The following is a 19,740-nucleotide window of genomic DNA, read 5'->3' as shown; positions in this document are numbered from 1 at the left end:
GGCGCACACCCAGGGGAGGGATAAGGCGAGAAACAGCAGTCAGAAAAGAAAGTGAGTCAGAGGGAAATTATTTCACATTGCATGCTCTTAAAAGTGAAAACTGATGATAAATATTTTTGAAATATGACTGAATTGTACTTTATTTGATTTGACATTCAGTTGTTGACTGTATAAGATGTAGATATTCCTACTAGGCTGCTTCAGTAAACAGTATATGGCACTGAGTCATAATGTATGTGTGACACAACCAGACGAATCAGATGCTTGTGGTCAAAATCAAAAGGAGAGGCTTTATCATCAAGGGCTTGAGCGAAACCCATGGTCGTGAAACAGGCAGAGGTCAAATCCGAGAAAATCCAAAGACAAAAAGGAAAAATCATAGGAACCAAGCAACCAAATCCAAAGGGGCAGAGACAAGTAGACAGATGAAAAATCCAAACAAAACAGTAACCAGAAGACAATCAGAAAAATGCTCAGTAGCTCAAAATCAAAGAAGCAATACCTCGCAAAGTAACTACTCTGAAAGCCAAGGCTTTATACTAAATCTAACTAGACACATGACAGAACAGGTGTATCAGATTAGTATTCAGGTGAATGAGATCTATGATTGGAGCGCAAGAAGAGTCATTGGTCATGTGACCCCCCAGAGGGTTCTGGGAGTTTCAGAGCCGGAGGGATGTGTGACAGTCTGTTATGCTTTACGAGGTTCCAGATCTTTGCTTAAGGAAATTTTCTCTATTGAATTTTAATTAAAGACTCCTGCTTTAAAACAATTAACATTTGAAAACCATGACATTCGGTTTTCCAAGCTTCAGGTCACTCCATCTCTTTTACATGACTGCTGATACAACTTTATCACTTTGCCAGCTTTCTAGTAAGAATGCTAAAGGCTACTTGGCTAACAACAAAAAGAGAATGCACCAAGTTTATAGCCAAACAAAGCAATTATTCACACATTTTTGTATGCTCTATTTAAGCTTCTCAAGAAATGTTCTGCATTGCAAAGTTTGTATAGTGAGCTGATTAGTTCAGTGAGGCTAGCCTGCCAAGGAGGAGCCCTCAAACAAACAGCCCTACTTGAGTTTCTAGATGATTAAGTGGAAAATATTCTACTTTGGCGGAAAATCTCTGCTCATCAAGTGTCACTTTTCACGAGGTAACCAATCAAAAAAAGGAGCACATAAGAGTCAGTCAGTCAGTCAGTGAAAGCAGGGCTGCACAGTAGGACAGTTTAGCTTACATTTGTGATAAAAAAAAAATGCTCATCTTGATGAGAACCATTAATTTTCAGGTGTGAGTACCATTCAGGAAATTTTCATCACAGAAGTTTCCTTAAAAACCTTTGGAAACTGGTGAAACCCCACACCACTGTGGCTTGGTGAGTAGCTTGCATTCATGTAGAAATTTGATGTTGCGTCTCTTTTCTGGTTGTGGTGTTAATGACAAATGCTAATGCTGCTACTGTTTACATAGACTGAGTAGATAGAATTAAACCTGGTGAACTTTTTGCTTCCAGCCTGTAATAAATAAATCATATTTTTCATATTTTTATGCAAACTTACTCAAAGATTGTGCATACAAATGCCAAATTTAAATTCCCTGCAGAGGTTATGTGCACTTATTTTCATCTAAATCATCATCAAAAGTCATTAGGCCAGGGGTGTTCAAACTTATCAGACATCAGCACCAGCCCACAATTCCCACATCAGTGCATCCCTACACTGCATCACTACAGTTCATATGGATAGTAACGCAGACTGGTCATAAAGATTCGCTTTGCTCCTTTTCCGCTTGAGGATTCTTCGTGGTTCAGACACAGAATTTTAGGATTTTTAGTAGAATGCATCAGATTTGTGCTTGGTGTCAGGAAAAACATGGCAACCAATGGTCCGCTCGAGTTCAGAAACACTCACTGGCAATGAGGGTTGGGTAACAGAGTAATAAAGAGGAGGTTTTAGCAACTGAAGTTACCTATTCAGATGAGCTAATGCTAAAGTTAACACTGGGGCTAGTCAGTGCTGAGGAGGACTTGTCAAATTTTACATGAGGACATTTAGTAAACTTTCATTTCTTTTCAGAGTTCAAATCACAAATGTGGGCACTGTACAGTCCAGTTGGCAGTCCTATAAGTGATGTATTTTCCTGATGTCAGGTCTAAGTTATGAGAAGCCAACTAGTTTGCCAGCTGAACAATTATTTATCATGATATTAAGTCATATTAGTCACCAGTGGTGGACGAAGTACACAAACCATGTACTTGAGTTAAAATAGAGAGACGCAAGGGAAAATATTACTCCAGTTAAAGTAGAAGTTCCTCCCTTTAGATTTCCACTTGAGTAAAAGTACAAAAGTTTTTGCCTTCAAATTTACGTATCAAAAGTAAAAGTACTAAAATATTAATTATGGCTCTATCAATTTTATAATGAGACTCGCTTCATTTTAGGTGAAATTACTACAGTGTCTCTCTTGGTAAATCAGTCTTTTAATAGAATGTCATTAATTAGTGATGCTGATGTTTATTAAAATGATCATAAGCACAAAACACTGAAGGTAAACAGTTTCCATCAGGTAGAACCGAGTGGCTCTGAAATCACTTTTTACAAACAAGCAAAGTTTCAGCTTAAGATTTATTTACAACTTAGTTACAAGTTTAAGTTTAATAAAAACTGGCTTTAAACTCAGGATCACAAATGAGTTCCTTTACTATATTGATCTGTAGGTCTCTGTTCATAAACATAAACCTGCCCAAACTAATTTACTATAAAATTAAATCATTTACATTTACATTTAGCATTTAGCAGACGCTCTTTTCCAGAGCGACTTACAAGAAGTGCTTTGTCAATCTAGAGAACGTATCTTTGCTAGTTACCAATAGCTTAGAAAAAAGTCCTGAGCTCAGATACTGCTAGAAACAAAATGTCACTGCAGACACAGAGAGAAAAAGGAACAGAGTTGAACACAGAACTCTGTGCCATTCAATGCAATACAATTACAATAAACTACAATACACAGTGCAACACAATAAAATATAAGTGCATCTTATAATTCAGTGCTCATTTAAGTGCTGTGTAAAGAGATGAGTCTTCAGTCTACATTTGAAGACAGCAAGAGACTCTGCTGTTCGGACAGCCAGTGGGAGTTCATTCATCACTTGGTTGCCAGTACAGAGAACATTCTCAATGCTTTACTTCCATGCGCCATGAAGGATACAAGCCGAGCTGTACTCGAAGCTCGAAGGGCACGTGGTACAGTTCGAGATTTCACCATTGCCATCAAGTAGGTAGGGGCTGGTCCATTTTTGGCTTTGTAGGCAAACATTAGGGTTTTAATTCTGATGCATGCAGCTGCAGGGAGCCAGTGAAGGGAGCGCAGCAGTGGGGTGACGTGGCTGAACTTGGGCAGATTGAAGATGAGCCGTGCTGCTGCATTCTGGATGAGTTGCAAAGGCTTGATGGCCTGCATGGGAAGACCAGCCACCACCAGAGTGAGTTGCAGTAGTCAAGCCTTGAGATGACAAGAGACTGCACTAGCACCTGGGCAGCCTGTTGGGTGAGGAAGGATCCTTCGGATATTGTACAGGAGAAACCTGCATGACTGAGTCAGGTTCGCGATGTGAGTTGAGACTCACACCAAGACTTCTTGCCTCTACAGATGGAACAATCAGGGAGTTCTCAAATGAGATGGCAAGATCATGATGAGGACCTGTATTTGCAGGGATGAATAGCTCAGTCTTGCTGGGATTGAGCTTCACGTGGTGAGCTGCTATGCATGAAGAGATGTCAGACAGGCATGCCGAGATGCAACTGGAAACCTGTGTGTCAGAGGGTGAGAAAGAAAACATTAGTTGAGTGTCATCAGCATAACAGTGATAAGAGAAGCCATGAGAAGATATTACATCACCAAGAGAGCTAGTGTAAAGAGAAAAGAGAAGAGAACCCAAGACCGAGCCTTGTGGGACACCAGTGGAGAGCCTACATGGAGAGGATGTGAATCCTCTCCATGTTACCTGATAATAGCGATCCTCCAGATAGGACTTGAACCACTTCCACGCATAGCCAGTGATTCCAAGGTTGGTGAGGATGTCCAGAAGGATCGTATGGTTGACCATGTCAAAAGCTGCTGAGAGATCAAGAAGGATCAGGACAGATGACAATTTGGCTGATCTTGCAGATTGGAGGTTCTCGGTCACTGCGATGAGGGCAGAGAGAAGAGAGGAGAAAATGTTGAAGAGCTTGCGTGGATCAGATGCTGATGCTTCCAGTTTCCCTTTGTAGAAAGATTACTTTGCAGCAGTAACTTCGAGTGAGAACTTGTAAAGGCGAGATTGGTACGAGTGAAGCTGGGATTTCCTCCACCTTCTCTCAGCCTTCCTTAGATCTTGCTGGTTACTGCACAGGACACCCGTCAGCCAGGGGGCAGGTGGGGAAGATCTTGCTGGCCTGGAGGAGAGAGGATACACAAGGTTAATTGCAGATCCAAAAACCAACCATGAACAATGGGCACAGAAAACCATGTACCCTGCCCGGGATAGGGTCACCAGGACCTACCCCCTGGAGCCAGGCCTGGGAGTAGTGTCCCCCGGCGAGTGCCTGGTGGTTGGGCAGCCCATGTAACCCGGCCAGCCTCAGCCCGAAGAGGTAACGTGGGAGGACCATGTGCACCCACCATCTACAAGGTCCTGCATGGGGGAGCGGTGCAGTGCTGCACAGGCAGTGGGAGATTGCAGGGGGGCCCTTGTGGCAGAAACTCACTCTTGGTACATGGAATGTAACCTCACTTGGGGGAGGTCCCCTCTTGTGCAGGAGGTTGAGAGGTACCAACTAGATATAGTTGGAGTCACCTCCACCCACAGTGTCGGCTCTGGAACCAAACACCTTGATAGGTGTTGGTCCTTCTCCTACTCAGGGGTTGCACAGGGTGAGAGGCACTGGGCGGGAGTGAGGATACTCATATGTTCTCATTGGGACCATTGGGACTCATATGATACTCATTGGGACCATATGTTCTGGACACTCGGGTAAAGACAGGTGCTGAGCTGTCAACTGATCACCATCTAGTGGTGAGTTGGATCAGATGGCAAGGAAAACAGATGGTCAGACCCGGTAGGCCCAAGTGAATAGTGAGGGTTTGCTGGGAACGACTGTTGGAGGCCCCTGTTCAGAATGATTTCAACTCCCACCTCTGGGAGAGCTTTTCTCATGTCCCGGGGGAGGTAGGGGACATGGAGCCTGAATGGACCCTGTTCAAAACCTCCATGTGGAAGATGCCAGGCATAGCTGTGGCCAAAAGCTTTTGGGTGCCTGTCGGGCGGTAACCCAAAAACCCCCTGGTCACCTGGACACCAGTGGTGAGGGAGGCCTTGAAGCTGAAGAAAGAGGCCTTTAGGGACTGGATGGCCCAAAGGACTCCCAACTCAGCAAAGAGGTACCGACAGGCGAAAAAGGTGGCAGCCGCAACGGTGGCAGAAGCAAAATTCAGGGTGTGGGAGGAGTTTGGCAAAGTCATGGAAAAAGACTTTCAGTTGGCTTCAAGGAGGTTCTGGACAACTGTCCAGCAACTCCAGAGTGGTCAGGGTGGCTGTACCCAAGTTATATTTGGCAAGGGTGGAGAAACTCTGACTTCAAATGAGGATATTGTCGGTCGGTGGAAGGAGCACTTTGAAGAATTCCTTAATCTGGGAGACATGCATCCCTCATAGGAGTCAGGGCCAGAGGCCTCTGGCAGGTCAAGCTCCATTTCCCTGGTGGAGATCACTGAGGAAGTTGGAAAGCTCTTCAGTAGCAAGGCACCAGGGGTGGATGAGATTTGTCCGGAGATGCTTAAGGCTCTGGATATTGTGGGGCTGTCGTGGCTGATACACCTTTGCAATATTGCATGGACTTCAGGAACAGTACCCTTGGACTGGCAGACCAGGGTGGTGGTCTCCATTTTTAAAAAAGGGGACAGGAGGGTGTGTGCCAACTATTGGGGTATCACACTGCTCAGCCTCCCTGCAAAAATCTATGCCAAGGTGCTGGAAAGGAGACTCCGACCGATAGTTGAACCTCAGATTGAGGAGGAACAATGCGGATTCCATCCCGGCCATGGAACAATGGACCAGCTTTTCACCCTCTCGTGGATTGCTGCAGGGGCATTGGAGTTTGCCAACCCAGTTTCCTTGTGTTTTGTGGATTTGGAGAAGGCTTACAACTGGGTTCCCCAAGATCTTGTGGGAGGTCCTAGGGCTACCAGGAGTACCAGGGCTACTACTCCAGGCCATTCGATCTCTGTACTCCCAGAGTGAGAACTGTGTTTGTATACTCAGCATTGAGTCAGACCCTTTCAGTGTAAGCGTTGGGCCCTGGCAGGGGTGTGCCCTGTCTCCACTCCTGTTCGTGACATTCATGGACAGGGTGTCAAGGTGTAGCCACGGTCAGGAGGGCATTATGTGTGGAGGCCGTAGGGTATACAGCTCTCTGTATACTGGTCGGTCTACATCCCGACCCTCAGCTATGGTCATGAGCTATGGGTAATGACCGAAAAAATGAGATTGTGAATACAAGCGGCAGAAATGAGCTTTCTTCGCAGGGTGGCGGGCTACACTCTATTTGATAGGGTGAGGAGCTCGGCCATCCGGGAGGAGCTCGGAGTAGAGCCGCTACTCCTCTGCATTGAGAGGAGCCAGCTGAGGTGGTTCGGGCATCTGATTCAGATGCCCGCGGACGCCTCCTGGTGGGGGTGTACCAGGCACTACCGGGATAAGACCCCGGGGTCATCCTAGGACCCACTGGAGGGATTACATCTCCAAGTTGGTCTGGGAGTGCCTTGGGGCCCCTGGGAATGATCTGGAGGAAGTTGTGGGGGACAGGGTCTGGGATTCTCTGCTCTCCCAAATGCTACCACAACCCTATCTGGATTAAGCGGTTAACGACCAAGATGATGATGATGATGATGAATGAAATCGTGTTTGTTTAAATTCAGAAAAAAGACACATCAGTCACGATTGCATATGTGGACATATTTCTATATTGTGCTCTATTTACACAAAGTTAGGTTAGTTCATCATTTATGTTGAATAGACTCTCCCAAAATTTTATGCTGCTGCCGCTGAGCTTAATCCAAAACTGATTGCTCCAAATAAAAATGAATAAGGGAATTTGCCTTTTACAAGCATAATGTGCAAATTGTGCTCTTTAACTCCTAATTTTTTTACCATAGTGATATCTAATGCTAGCTTATAGCATGAGTGCTGCATACCTGAACACCTCGAGAAGTCAAAGCGACTCTGGTACTCTGTAGCGTCTCGTACAGAGATGAACAGATGCGGCAGTTCAGTCCAGGGCTGAGCCACAGCTGTTCTGAAGTCAGTTGAACCTGTCAGTGCTCACTGTGTAGCTTCACCGTTTTTTTCCACACGTAATCTCATAAAACCCTTCAGAATCTTCCGAGGACCAGTCACGAACATCAGGGACGCTGCTAACGGAGCTACTGATGCAATTAAGGACGCCTTTAATTGCTAAGCCATGATTGGAGGGTTTAGAAAATAAGGCGGAGCTTAGCAGATTATGATTAGCCATAATCATAGATATACATGCCTGTTGTTCTCTGTGTGAGGCGATACGTCTGCGCAGCTGCCATGTTGGTGCGGTCAAGATCTGCTTGTGAACAAATTCACTTGTACGGAGAGACGAAGAGTCTCAGAATTAAACCAGCCACAACTTCCTAGAGGTGGGTAATCCAGGTCCAAAATGTAAAAACCCTCTCCAGGATTTTGTTCCAACTGCCTGAACACATTTGCTGCTGGTTTGAGCAAATTAGAGAAATCAAGCAGTTGGAACAAAATCCTGGGGAGGGTGTATACTTTTTTACATGGATTACCCAAATTTGTTTTGATATAATCCTCAAGTTAATCCAGGCTACACGGATCTGCTGTCGGTAGCTTTTATTTCTTTAATAACTGGTGCTAATTTGCCGTCCAGACCAGACATATTCAGTCTGCACCTGACGTGAGTTTAGCACGAGAAACACAAATACACACATCAGCGAGTTCATCAGTGTGTAAATCACTTCTAATATTAATACACAGAAAGATGAAGCTACATTGGCTTCCTTTTCGTATTCCTACACCTCAAATGGTGCATCGGCCAGATTCTTGTTAGAATTTTCCTTTTCCACCTTAAATTGTGCAGCTTCAGGCACCAGAAAGTGATTGCAGAAATATTTTGGTCCATTTTTGTGTCCCATTTACAGCATTTACAGATATTACACTTAAATAAAACAATAAGTTATTTTAACAGTTACACCTTCTTGAGCCTCAATTTAAATTTAGAATTTAAATATAGAATTCCAAGTGAAGGGTGAAGCAAAAAAAAAACAAAACATGTTTTTCTGCTATTTTAATTGCAATAATCTATACATGACTATGGGATGTATAAATTAAATGACAAAGAAAACAAATGACAAATAAATATAAAATATACTGTATAATGAAAGCTGTGTCACTGATGTTACTGCATCAGTCAAAAAAACTCTTATTTTAAATAAGTCACACTGATATTACTTGACTTCCTTTCTGAGGATCCATGAGGAAAAGCACATGGTGAGTCCACTGTGTCTCAGTTCTCAGAGATTTTCTCATTTAGCTCATGATTTCATATGAAGCTTTTTTTGCTCGTGTCACTGGTGTTACTGGCTTTATTCTGAGGTTACTGTGAAAAATAGAACACAAATGGATTAAATGACATATTTTAGTGGATGTTCCATGATTGACAACATGTGTTTGATGCTCTATAGCAGCCATTTCAAAAAATGCATTTTTTTATTAAAGTGTTTCTGGTGTTACCTTTATTATGTGTAACACCAGTGAGGATCAATAACACCAGAGACTCCTATGGAGAGATGGAAAAGTGGATGTTTCTGTAGAATGACCCAATTTCAAAATACCATTGCCTTCAACCTTATCATTTCACTTATGTCCATATCTGAGATGTTATTTTTAAAATGCTTACACAGTGTGTAGTAGAGTTGTGAATGAACTGATTTATCAGCTCTCAGGGCCCATGCTGATGCATTTCTTCCCTCATTACAAAAAGCAGCTAGTGGGTTCCTCTGAGGAATGTGACACAGTTGCACCATATTGGTTTGATTCTAATGCAGGAAGACTCTGTATGAAACAAGATGCTCTTTTGAAAAACAAAACTGGGATAACACAGGGGGGAGTAGATGGTAGGCCTCCTTGCCTGCTAACCAAAGGCAGGAGCAAAGGGACCTGCAAGGCCATGCACTCCACTTTTGAAGTTCCCTTTAATAAAGGGCAGCTTCGTTATTATTACTTTCTGACCTTAACCCGGTGACGTTCCCAAACTGTTTGAAGAATGTTCAGTTTTGCTGGAACTGTTCCTGGTGAGCGAGGATAGAATGGCCTTGAGTGCTGCAAATAGTCTGAAGTATTTAAGCTGTTTTTAAGGAGTACAAAGTCTGAATGGTTTCCATGAGCTCAGATGTAATGATGATTTTTCTTCAAAGGCCTCATGGTTTTAAAAAGGCTACTTTCAATTGGAGCCTACATGGCTCAAAGCGTCCCAAATCCACGTTCATTTTGAGTTTACTTCGAGTCCGACGCCTGCCGTTGGCTGACTTTTAAGAGACATAATTTGTCCATAGTGTAGGAAAAGTGATACATCTTGAAGTGTTGAATGACTAGTTGCACAGTCACACAGTATGGTCAGTGGGCTGGGATTTGGGCTGGTGTCAGAAAACATGTTTTTCACCGCATCTCAGCTCATGTTTCTCAAGCCGCTGTACATAAGCCCTCCTGTTTCCAATATGTCTTGCCTCTGGGGACTGTATTGTTTAAGAGCTTGTTCGAAATGTGTGCCAATGGATCCTCACACACTGCGCCTTGCTCTGTTAGCGTGTGGTTCTGTGGAAAAGATGGTTAAAGCAGTGAAGTCCACCCCCCCCCTGCCCCCCCCCCCCCCACCGTCTTAGCGAGAGGGGCTGAAAGCAGGGGCTGCCCTGGCGAGAGGGGGCTCCAGATTCGCTGGCCATGCTGAGCCAATTAACACGCAACGCTACATCCAGAATGAATTAAAAGCACCCTAATCGGATCAGCGTGAAAAGCCAGGCTGCTTCCTTCCCAGCCTCGGACCAGATGGCACCGACGCTCAGATGCTGCATTGTACCAGCGCCAGGCCCGAGTCGCGTAGTGTGAAATTAGGTTAGCGCCTCACTGTAACTTTCACCCCGGGCGAAGGGAGCTCCCTCTTTAACTTCACTTGGCCTGGAGGTGAAAGGCCCACTCCTTCAATCTAGGACCACAAATGCGGTTACCAACGCCTTAAGACCTTGTGTTCCATTTGGGCAGATCAGTGGTCAGGAAGCTAGCTGCTGACCACAAGCTAGGCAATATTCCATTTTCTAAGTACTTGAAGTACACAATGAAATAATTTGTTATACTTTTTTCCCAAGTATGTTTTTATTTAAGTAATTCAGCTTTATTACTTTCACTTCACTTCATTTAAAAGTAGTATGTTTTTTTACTCCACTGCTTTCTGCCGCATGTGTTGAAGAGGGACACATATAAAATATCCAAAATATGAACTACGTATAACACATGCAAATTGAAACAAATCAATCATAGACCAGAACACCTTTCAAATGGCTGATTTGTTTGACCTGTTATACGCATATAGAAGCTAGAACACTAGATATAGCCACACAGCTACCACTTTGTGTTAATAAACAGGAAAATGTGTCTGTTTTTTTAAACACAGGTCGCTTTTAAAATGAACAAAAGAATGTTAAAGATGTAGTCAATCAGCTAAGACATGTTTGGTATCCAAATATTGCTTCTTTAGCTCAGCTACGTAGTGAAGTTGTTCATTTTTATAATTTACAGTTAGATATATTGTATCGTAAACCACATCAAGTATGTGAGGTCTTGATACATTTAATGAAGACTAGATGCATTTTAAGGGCTGAGAGACATGCCCTATTCTGGGTATGGATTTATGATTTGGGTGATTTAAAGTTAGCCTGGTAGTTCCAGTGTTAAACTAAAGAAGCAAAATTTGGTCAACAAACATATCTTGGCTGATCGACTACAAATGAGGAAAGTGGAAAATTGCATACAGTTGATTTTTTTAAAACACCATTCATTTAATATAAATTCTAATCAAACTAATATAATATAGTATTTTTGTACTTTTAACTCAAGTAGGAATGATCAGATTTTCAGCACATGGTTTGCGTACGTTGTCCACTACTGGTGAGGATATCTAGACTCGTAGATATCTAGCTCTGCGAGTCTTGGCTGCTCTGCCAGAGGAACTGTGTGCTCTTCTGCGGGAAGTGGAAATCCCCAGTGCAGTTCTAGATGGGTACTGATGCTGTGTTGATGTCTGAGGCATCATTCTCGCCTAATCGTCCTGTGGGTTCCCCTAAAGCTCTATAGGATCCAGCGCCAAGCTTTTACAGCGTACGAATAGGTACGAATGTTTGACAAGTTAAGCCAGTGTGACTACAAAAGGGCACAAGTGTGCAGAACATGGCTCTGTGATCATGGGCATTGTTTTAAATGGAAAACACTGCCGTTCCGCAGGCTGCTTGGCCCTGAGGCTTGCGACCACAGAGGCAGCAAATGAGGAGCAGAAGCTTGGAGGGAAACCACAGCCTAGCACTGCTTTCCCAGCCTGTACAGCAACGTTTTAGCCCATCACTTCAGCAGCGGACCGACCTTCTACACTCTGCAGTCTTCTTCCTTCCCAGCCCGTACAGCAATGATGCACTGTTTCACAGAAGAGACCAGATTTTCTAAATCTTCATAGCTAGCACACTATTTAGGGAATACAGAGCTGTTTGGGATTCAGCCTAGGTTTGACGCGACTTCTGACAGAAACATGGACATTTGACGCATGTGAGACATCCAAGAGACATTTTTAGACCTTTATTCTGCCGTTTTACAGTTAGTCATACCGTAGGTGCTTTAATTCAGACCTGTGATATTAATGTTGGAGTTGTTTAGCATGTTTGCTATTTTTTAGCCTGTTAGCTAGCTGACCAGCCTAGTTCTAGTTAAGAACATAAGTTGCCAGCATCTCAGTTAAAACAAAAAACGGGCTCCTACTTCATCAGTACACTCTGTGATACACAGTTCTGTTGCTGTTAGACAGTCATAGGTGTGTGTATATCCACAAATGTGTCTCAGCCAATCAGATTTTAGCACCAGAACTATCCGTTTTATAACAGTCATTTTATTCACTATTTAAAATGACCAGTGAACCTACATGAGTCTTATGAGTTTTTAGATCATTACTGTGCAAAAATCCTATGTGTCTCCAAAACGGCAAGTTTGCAGTAGAAGGCAAAAGTGTTCGTTACTTGTAGGTTAATGTAATAAATTTATTCCAAGTAATTTTAGTGCATTTCATTTGGTCCATTCATTACGAAATGTAAACCTAATGTAAAGGACGGCTGCTGTATTCAAATGTGTCGAATGTGAATGTGTTTTCTTTTGTTACATCACAAAAACAATTCATTAAACATTTGCTGTTTATACAGCTGAGCTTCTCTCTGTGTACTATGTGAACTGGGGAGTGAATGGACGTGTTTGAAACATACCACATCAACCTTTTGTTATTTGTTTGTTTTGTTTCACATATGAATTTATTATTTGTCCAATTTGATAACATTTTAATTGAATAAACTTAAATTCAATTATAAATTCCCCTGAACAGATTCCACCAGGCACCAAAATACTCATACTTATGGACCACTGAGCTATCCTATGTGAGGAAACTAGCCAGAATGGTGGACTAGCCATGCTCTGTCCACCATACAATCTTCTGCACTGCATCCATTTAACTAATTTGCTCTGGATTTTCTGAACTGCACCCTTTGTTGTGGGGCCTGTGGCGTTCCTTAGCCATTTTCATTTCTCTGCGGGATGCATGTCAGCGGCAGGTACTGCAGCCGTGATGGCTGGGTTAGCAGAAGCCCTTGCTCAGCAGTGCTGCTTTGCACATGAACTGGCTGCTCTGTAGCTGAGGACTAATCCCTAACAGACAGTCCACTGCGATAATGAGATCAAGCATAAAGCGAAGCATTTTGTTTGGACAAGATCTAAGAGCACTTTCAGTGGAGGGGGAGGTGGGGGGAAGGTTACTCTTCATTGCAATGCATGCTATGCATCTCTCTCTCTCTCTCTCCCTCTTTCTCCCTCTCTCTCCCTCTCTCTCTCTCTCTCTCTCTCTAGCTCATATTTCTCTTTCCCGCACCTCCATCTTCACTGGCAGTGCGTCTTCCTCCCCTATCAATGTCAAAGCCAAATTATGGCGGAGCTGCGAGGACAGGTCAGGCTAATTCAATCTCATCTGTCAGGAGAAATGATGGGTGAGGGGGGATCTGGGGAGAAGATGCTGGGCAAGGGGGCTTGATAGATTTAAATAGGAAAGATGAGTTCCTTTTTTGAACTGGGGGGGCTTGCTTTAAACAGGCTCACTCATAGCTGGCAGAGCCTGGTCAGATGGGAGTGTATGATGGGCAGGAGAGGGTCAACTCATCAGCTCCCAGCACACACACACACACACACACACTGGCGTGCAGCCAATTCTTTCCAGAAACACACTGGGCACAGAGCTGTGGAATGCTGTCCTGCCTTGCATCACCTCACTTCCTATAGAAACACCTCACAGTTTCGTATCCTGTCTTATGTATACAGTTAATCAATACCTTCCCTCATCACTCCTGTTCACCTCTGCTAAACGCTCAGTGATGAAAGCTAAAGCTAAAATGCCCAAACACTCCACTTCTACTGCGAAAAGGAGCTTCTGCTGTCAAAACATGAGCCATTGTCACAAAACAAGTAGTGGAGAGCAATAAACAAGCAACCTGCACATCTGTATCTCTATATAAATGAAAAGCTTTGTTTTGTTTATGAAAAGTTCAGCCCAAAGCAGAGTAAGTGCAACTGGGGGATGTGGCTTTGCTTTCATGTTGATGTTTGCCTTCTACAGTCTGATCTGTGCTGTCCTCCAGCCATCCGTGTGCTCCTGTTTAAAACCATACTATGAACACCCTATCACAAATTTTTACTTGAGAGTCACAAAAATCAAAGCAATCGGTTAATCGAGGCAAAATACAATTAATTCTATTCAGTTCTGTTGTTTGAACCAGATGAGCTTTCAAGCCTAAAAACCTGAAAACATATACGTTAAATACATTATAATAAACATATATACATTCAAATAAATGCGACGAGTGAAAGAATAAGCTCAAGCTTGCTAGAATCTCAGGAAAATGTTTAAGTGGAAAGTAAAAATTCAGTTTTAGATCGTGACTTGATATTTCAATTTCAATGTACAACTTTAATTTCATCCCTTAAAACACTGCCCAACTGCGCAAAACTGTCAGTGGGGTGGTATCCCTCTTGTCTCTGGGGTGATACCTTCAAGGGTCCATCTCAGTGCCTTTAGTCAGGGAACATAACTGAACCATAATCCAATGAAATGATATGTTGTAAGATGTAGTGACTCAACACACACCGTCTCGCCTCCAGGCTTTTATTCTACTGTTCTGTTTTAAAACATTTGGTTATGAAAAGGTACAAATATGAATTTTTCACCTGGAAAAACTGATTTGAGGTTCACAATCAGACCTTAAAACCGCTGCTGTACCTTTGAGGAAACATTTACACTGATTGTACCTTGATGAACGAGAAATGTACCTGCACAGAACCTTCATTTCTAACTGTGTAAAGCTGCTCCAACACTGATGATTTGCAGTATGTAATTTATCAAATCCACATCATATACTACTCATTTTTGTTCATTTTGCTTATTTTCAAACAGCGTAATTGGTACGTTATCAAACAAAGAGACTTGTGTTCAATTTATTTATATATTTATTAGAAACTGTGGCTTCTTTACTAAAAAGCATGGCATTCATTTGAATCTGATTCATACTGTAAAATGCTCTCTACTGTACCGTGAACTGTCTCTGGAGATGATTGTGTGGAGCCCATTCTCACAGTTTAAAACAATATAGGTGGTAAAGGCCAGATGAGACGAGCTGGAGTTTGTGTTTGGGGCGTTTACCTGCCTCTCAGACGCCCTGCTCTTCTGCCCCCTCCCAAGCCGAGTCCAGGGGGAAGGTGTGCGTGGAGGTTGTGCTGGCAGCCGCTGGGCTTTGGCTGTGCGCTTCCCGTCTGCTGGCCGCAGGATCAGGTGTCGCAGTTTTCACAGCGCCTTCTGGTTCTGCTTAACAGGAAATGAGCTCCATCAGAAGGAGTCTGAGCAAAACTGAGCAAAAATGGGCTCTGACAGGCAGGAATATTAGCCTGTGACGGCAGCCAATAATGGAGTGATCGCCCCCCCACCCCCCCACCCCACCCCACCCCCCGCTAATGAAGAGAATATGTGCAGGGAATGTGGCTCTCCCTCTTTCTTTTCCTCTGTGGCTCTGCCCTCTCCTTCACTCTCTCCAATACCCGATAAATCATTTCAGCAGAAACAGAGGGATACTTTTACTTCACTTCAAAGTTTCGCTCTAAGGTGTCATCTCGGTAACCTCAAAGCAGTGGTGTGCACAGAGCTGGGCCGAGGCCTTCGCCAGCGAGACAGAAACTTTTTTTTTAACCCCTGAGATGTTTGCTAAGATTTATGGCAGTGAAAGTATATGGTGCCGTGAGAGAGTGGATCATTACACTTCATTACAGCTGCTTTTTCTCCCCCTCTTCTCTCCCGTGCAAAGATGGTAATGCAGGGACCATACATGCTCTTTCTCCATCTGCTCCGCGTCCCACTCAATGGCCTTCTCAGATTGAGCTTTGTTGGTCAGATCTGGTAAAGTGCTTTAACAGTTAAAAATGTGGAAGACAGGAGAGAGAGAGAAAGTGTGTGTGAGAGAGAGAGAGAGAGAGAGAGAGAGGGAGAGAGAGAGAGAGAGAGAGAGATCTATGTATCTCCAGCAGAGAAGCCCTGTAAAGAGGAATAAACCCGCAGAATAACCCGAATAAATCTAACACTCACCATTTTGCAGCCAGGCTCGTATTTAATTCCTGAGGCATGTGAGCTTTTAGGTGTGAAAGTCCATAACTTACTGTGTATGTGAGCCCCAGTGGGGTGTAGTGCATGTGATGTATCACTGAGTTAAGCTGCTTTATACTGTAAAACTTTCATGCTACTAGTTGCATGTTATGTTGATTGTTGTGTGATGTCTGTGAAATGTGCTCAAACACAATTGAAAAATGGTTGGTATAGTGGGTAACACCTTTGCCTTCTATGCTGTAGACTGGAGTTCAATGCTCACCTGGGTAAACACTCTACACTATACCAATAGGAGTGCTTAGGCAAGACTCCTAACACTATCTTCACCTACCTGTGTAAATTGGTCAATTTGTAAGTCGCTCAGGATGAGAGTGTCAGCCAAAATGCTGTAAATGAAAAACAAAGTTGCATCCAACACTTTGTTATCCACAAATTTGCAGCCTATACTTTTTGACACACCATATTGTTCCCGCAATGTCATCCACAAGATGCATTTCTCTCCAGCTGTCATTACCAGTCTTTTTCTTTTCCTATATCTCTATCTGTCTTTTATCTATCTTGCCAGGGTTCTTAACTGTCGTTTTGAATTTTTCTTTTTTTTGGCTCCCCTTCTGTAATAATTTTCATCCTGTAGAACAGAAAATATTCTGAGCTCTGTATGAAATTATGGAGCTGTAGAGGAGAAAATGTATCTAGCTGTGTAGATTGTGCAACAAGCAGCCATTTAAAGCGCTATCAGCATTAGCTGGCTAGTTTAAAAAACATTCGTTTTCAGAAACTCATGTTTGTTGTTGCATTTTCATTTGAACACTTTTGAGTCAGGGAGAAGCTAATTTTCAGCCGCTTAATCAATAATCATCTGTTTTATTTAACTTGTGAGGTGAAATCAATAGTTTTAAAAGTATGACAAGTATGATGTGATACTGGTGTTCTGACTGGTGTTTCATGACACTTGTTTCATGAAGTTGAGATGCTTGCAACATTTGCAGCAGAGTTTTAAGTGAGTTGCAGGGGACTTTGCACTATTCTAGTGCAACTCTAGTGCAATTTAGTTTCATTTGGGTTTCAAGCAACAAAAGTTGCATAAAAGTTTCACTGTGGAAACTGCTTTTCTTTGCTGATACTGGTATTGGAACCTTGGCTGTCGGCCAGTACTAGTTGTAGTACACTGCTCAATAAAATAAAGGGAACACTCAAATAACACATCCTAGATGTGAATGACTGAAATATTTTCATTGAATACTTTGTTCTGTACAAAGTTGAATGTGCTGACAACAAAATCACACAAATCATCAATGGAAATCAAATTTATTAACCAATGGAGGCCTGGATTTGGAGTCACACACAAAATTAAAGAAAAACACACTACAGGCTGATCCAACTTTGATGTAATGTCCTTAAAACAAGTCAAAATGAGGCTCTGTATTGTGTGTGGCCTCCACGTGCCTGTATGACCTCCCTACCACGCCTGGGCATGCTCCTGATGAGGTGACGGATGGTCTCCTGATGGATCTCCTCCCAGACCTGGACTAAAGAATCCTTCAACTCGTGGACTGTCTGTGGTGCAATGTGGCGTTGGTGGATGGAGCGAGACATGATGTCCCGGATATGCTCAATCGGATTCAGGTCTGGGGAACGGGCGGGCCAGTCCACAGCTTCAATGCCTTCATCTTGCAGGAACTGCTGACACACTCCAGCCACATGAGGTCTAGCATTGTCCTGCATTAGGAGGAACCCAGGGCCAACCGCACCTGCATATGGTCTCACAAGGGGTCTGAGGATCTCATCTCGGTACCTAATGGCATTCAGGCTACCTCTGGTGAGTACATGGAGGGCTGTGCGGCCCTCCAAAGAGATGCCACCCTACACCATTACTGACCCACTGCCAAACCGGTCATGCTGAAGGATGTTGCAGGTAGCAGATCGCTCTCCAGACTGTCACGTCTGTCACATGTGCTCAGTGTGAACCTGCTTTCATCTGTGAAGAGCACAGGGCGCCAGTGGCGAATAAGCCAATCCTGGTGTTCTCTGGCAAATGCCAAGCATCATGCACGGTGTTGGGCTATGAGCACAACCCCCATCTGTGGATGTTGGGCCCTCATACCATCCTCATGGAGTCTGTTTCTAACCGTTTGTGCAGACACATGCACATTTGTGGCCTGCTGGAGGTCATTTTGCAGGGCTCTGGCAGAGCTCCACCTGTTCCTCCTTGCACAAAGGGGGAGGTAGTGGTCCTGCTGCTGGGTGTACTGGCCTGTCTCCTGGTAGTGCCTCAAGCCTCTGGACACTACGCTGACAGACACAGCAAACCTTCTTGCCACAGCTTGCACTGATGTAACATCCTTGATGAGCTGCACTACCTGAGCCACTTGTGTGGGTTATAGAGTCCGTCTCATGCTACCACGAGTGTGAAAGCACCACCAACATTCAAAAGTGACCAAAACATCAGCCAGAAAGCAGAAAGGTACTGAGAAGTAGTCTGTGGTCCCCACCTGCAGAACCACTCCTTTATTGAGTGTGTCTTGCTAATTGCCAATAATCTCCACCTGTTGTCTATTCCATTTGCACAACAACATGTGAAATTGATTGTCAATCAGTGTTGCTTCCTAAGTGGACAGTTTCATTTCACAGAGTTTGATTTACTTGGAGTTATATTGTGTTGTTTAAGTGTTCTCTTTATTTTTTTGAACAGTGTATAATGTTTCTTCATTCTCTTCTGTCTCTACTAACCTTTAAAATTTGCATTTCTAATTGATGCACCTTACTTAAGATAAGCATTTAAAGTGGGCTGTTTAACAGCATCAAACAATCTAAGTGAGTGCTATTCCAGACTATGCTATAGGATTTAATGAATGAATGCTTCTTTACATCAAAATTCATTTCAAATACATTTTTTCAGGTGCTAATTGCCTTATAACACCCTCAATGCCCAAAAAATCTCCAAAAAATGCCCAAAAGCTTTTTAGGCTCTGTAAGTCTCTGTAGAACGGAGGATTTCACTTCAAACCACCCAGAACATACTATTTAACAGAATTATTTGGAAATTTTGAAAAAGATTTGGTCTTACACACTTAATCTCCTGAACATATATGAAGGGCCACTATCACCACCAGTTTTGGCTGTAATCAGCCCAGTACTGATACCTGGTATTGCTACTGGGCCAATATCAGTTTAGAACTGGTATCTTTAATTTGTGTGTGTGTAATCAATTGTGTGTATGTGTGTGCTGGCCTATACTGGTGTGTTTGAGACATTAACTATGCTACCATCCAAATTATTTTCTTGTCAGTGTAGGCTGACGCGCAGACTGCTGGACACCATAGCAACACAGAGAACAAAACGGAAACGAGAGAGATTTGAGATGAACATCGATCATTTGGAGATTAATTGACTTATTTGCAGTTCTAAGCAATCAGCTGGTTTCCTGATACATTTAATCTGCAGCAACTCGCGGAACTTAAGTCAGCTGAACTAAAGGTTAAAGCAAAGCAAAGTCAATCTATCAGCTCGTACTGAGATATACTTACACATATTCTTTCTATTTCTCTTTCTGTCTTTCTCTGTCTCTTTCTCTCTTTCATTTTCTCTCTCTCTCTCTCTCTCTCTCTCTCTTTCTCTGTCTCTCTCTCTGTTTCTTTCTCTCTCTTTCTCTTTCTTTGTCTCTTTCTCTCTCTTTTTCTTTCTCTCTTTTTCTCTCTCTCGATGGCAAGGCTGT

General features: G+C 43.1%; 1 long non-coding RNA gene across 1 annotated transcript; it reads left to right on the top strand.

The window, feature by feature from the left end:
* The first annotated feature begins 1,062 nt into the window (after positions 1 to 1,062).
* On the top strand, positions 1,063 to 12,448 carry LOC108429115. Its single transcript, XR_001857981.1, has 3 exons — positions 1,063 to 1,156; positions 1,292 to 1,378; positions 11,582 to 12,448. It is a non-coding gene; the product is annotated as an uncharacterized LOC108429115 (long non-coding RNA).
* The last annotated feature ends 7,292 nt before the right edge of the window (positions 12,449 to 19,740 follow it).

The sequence above is a fragment of the Pygocentrus nattereri genome, chromosome 15 (assembly GCF_015220715.1).
Source record: "Pygocentrus nattereri isolate fPygNat1 chromosome 15, fPygNat1.pri, whole genome shotgun sequence".
NCBI classification, from domain to species: Eukaryota; Metazoa; Chordata; class Actinopteri; order Characiformes; family Serrasalmidae; genus Pygocentrus; species Pygocentrus nattereri.
The sequence above is the reverse complement of the archived record's forward strand: the minus strand, read 5'-3'. Positions and strand labels throughout refer to the sequence as shown.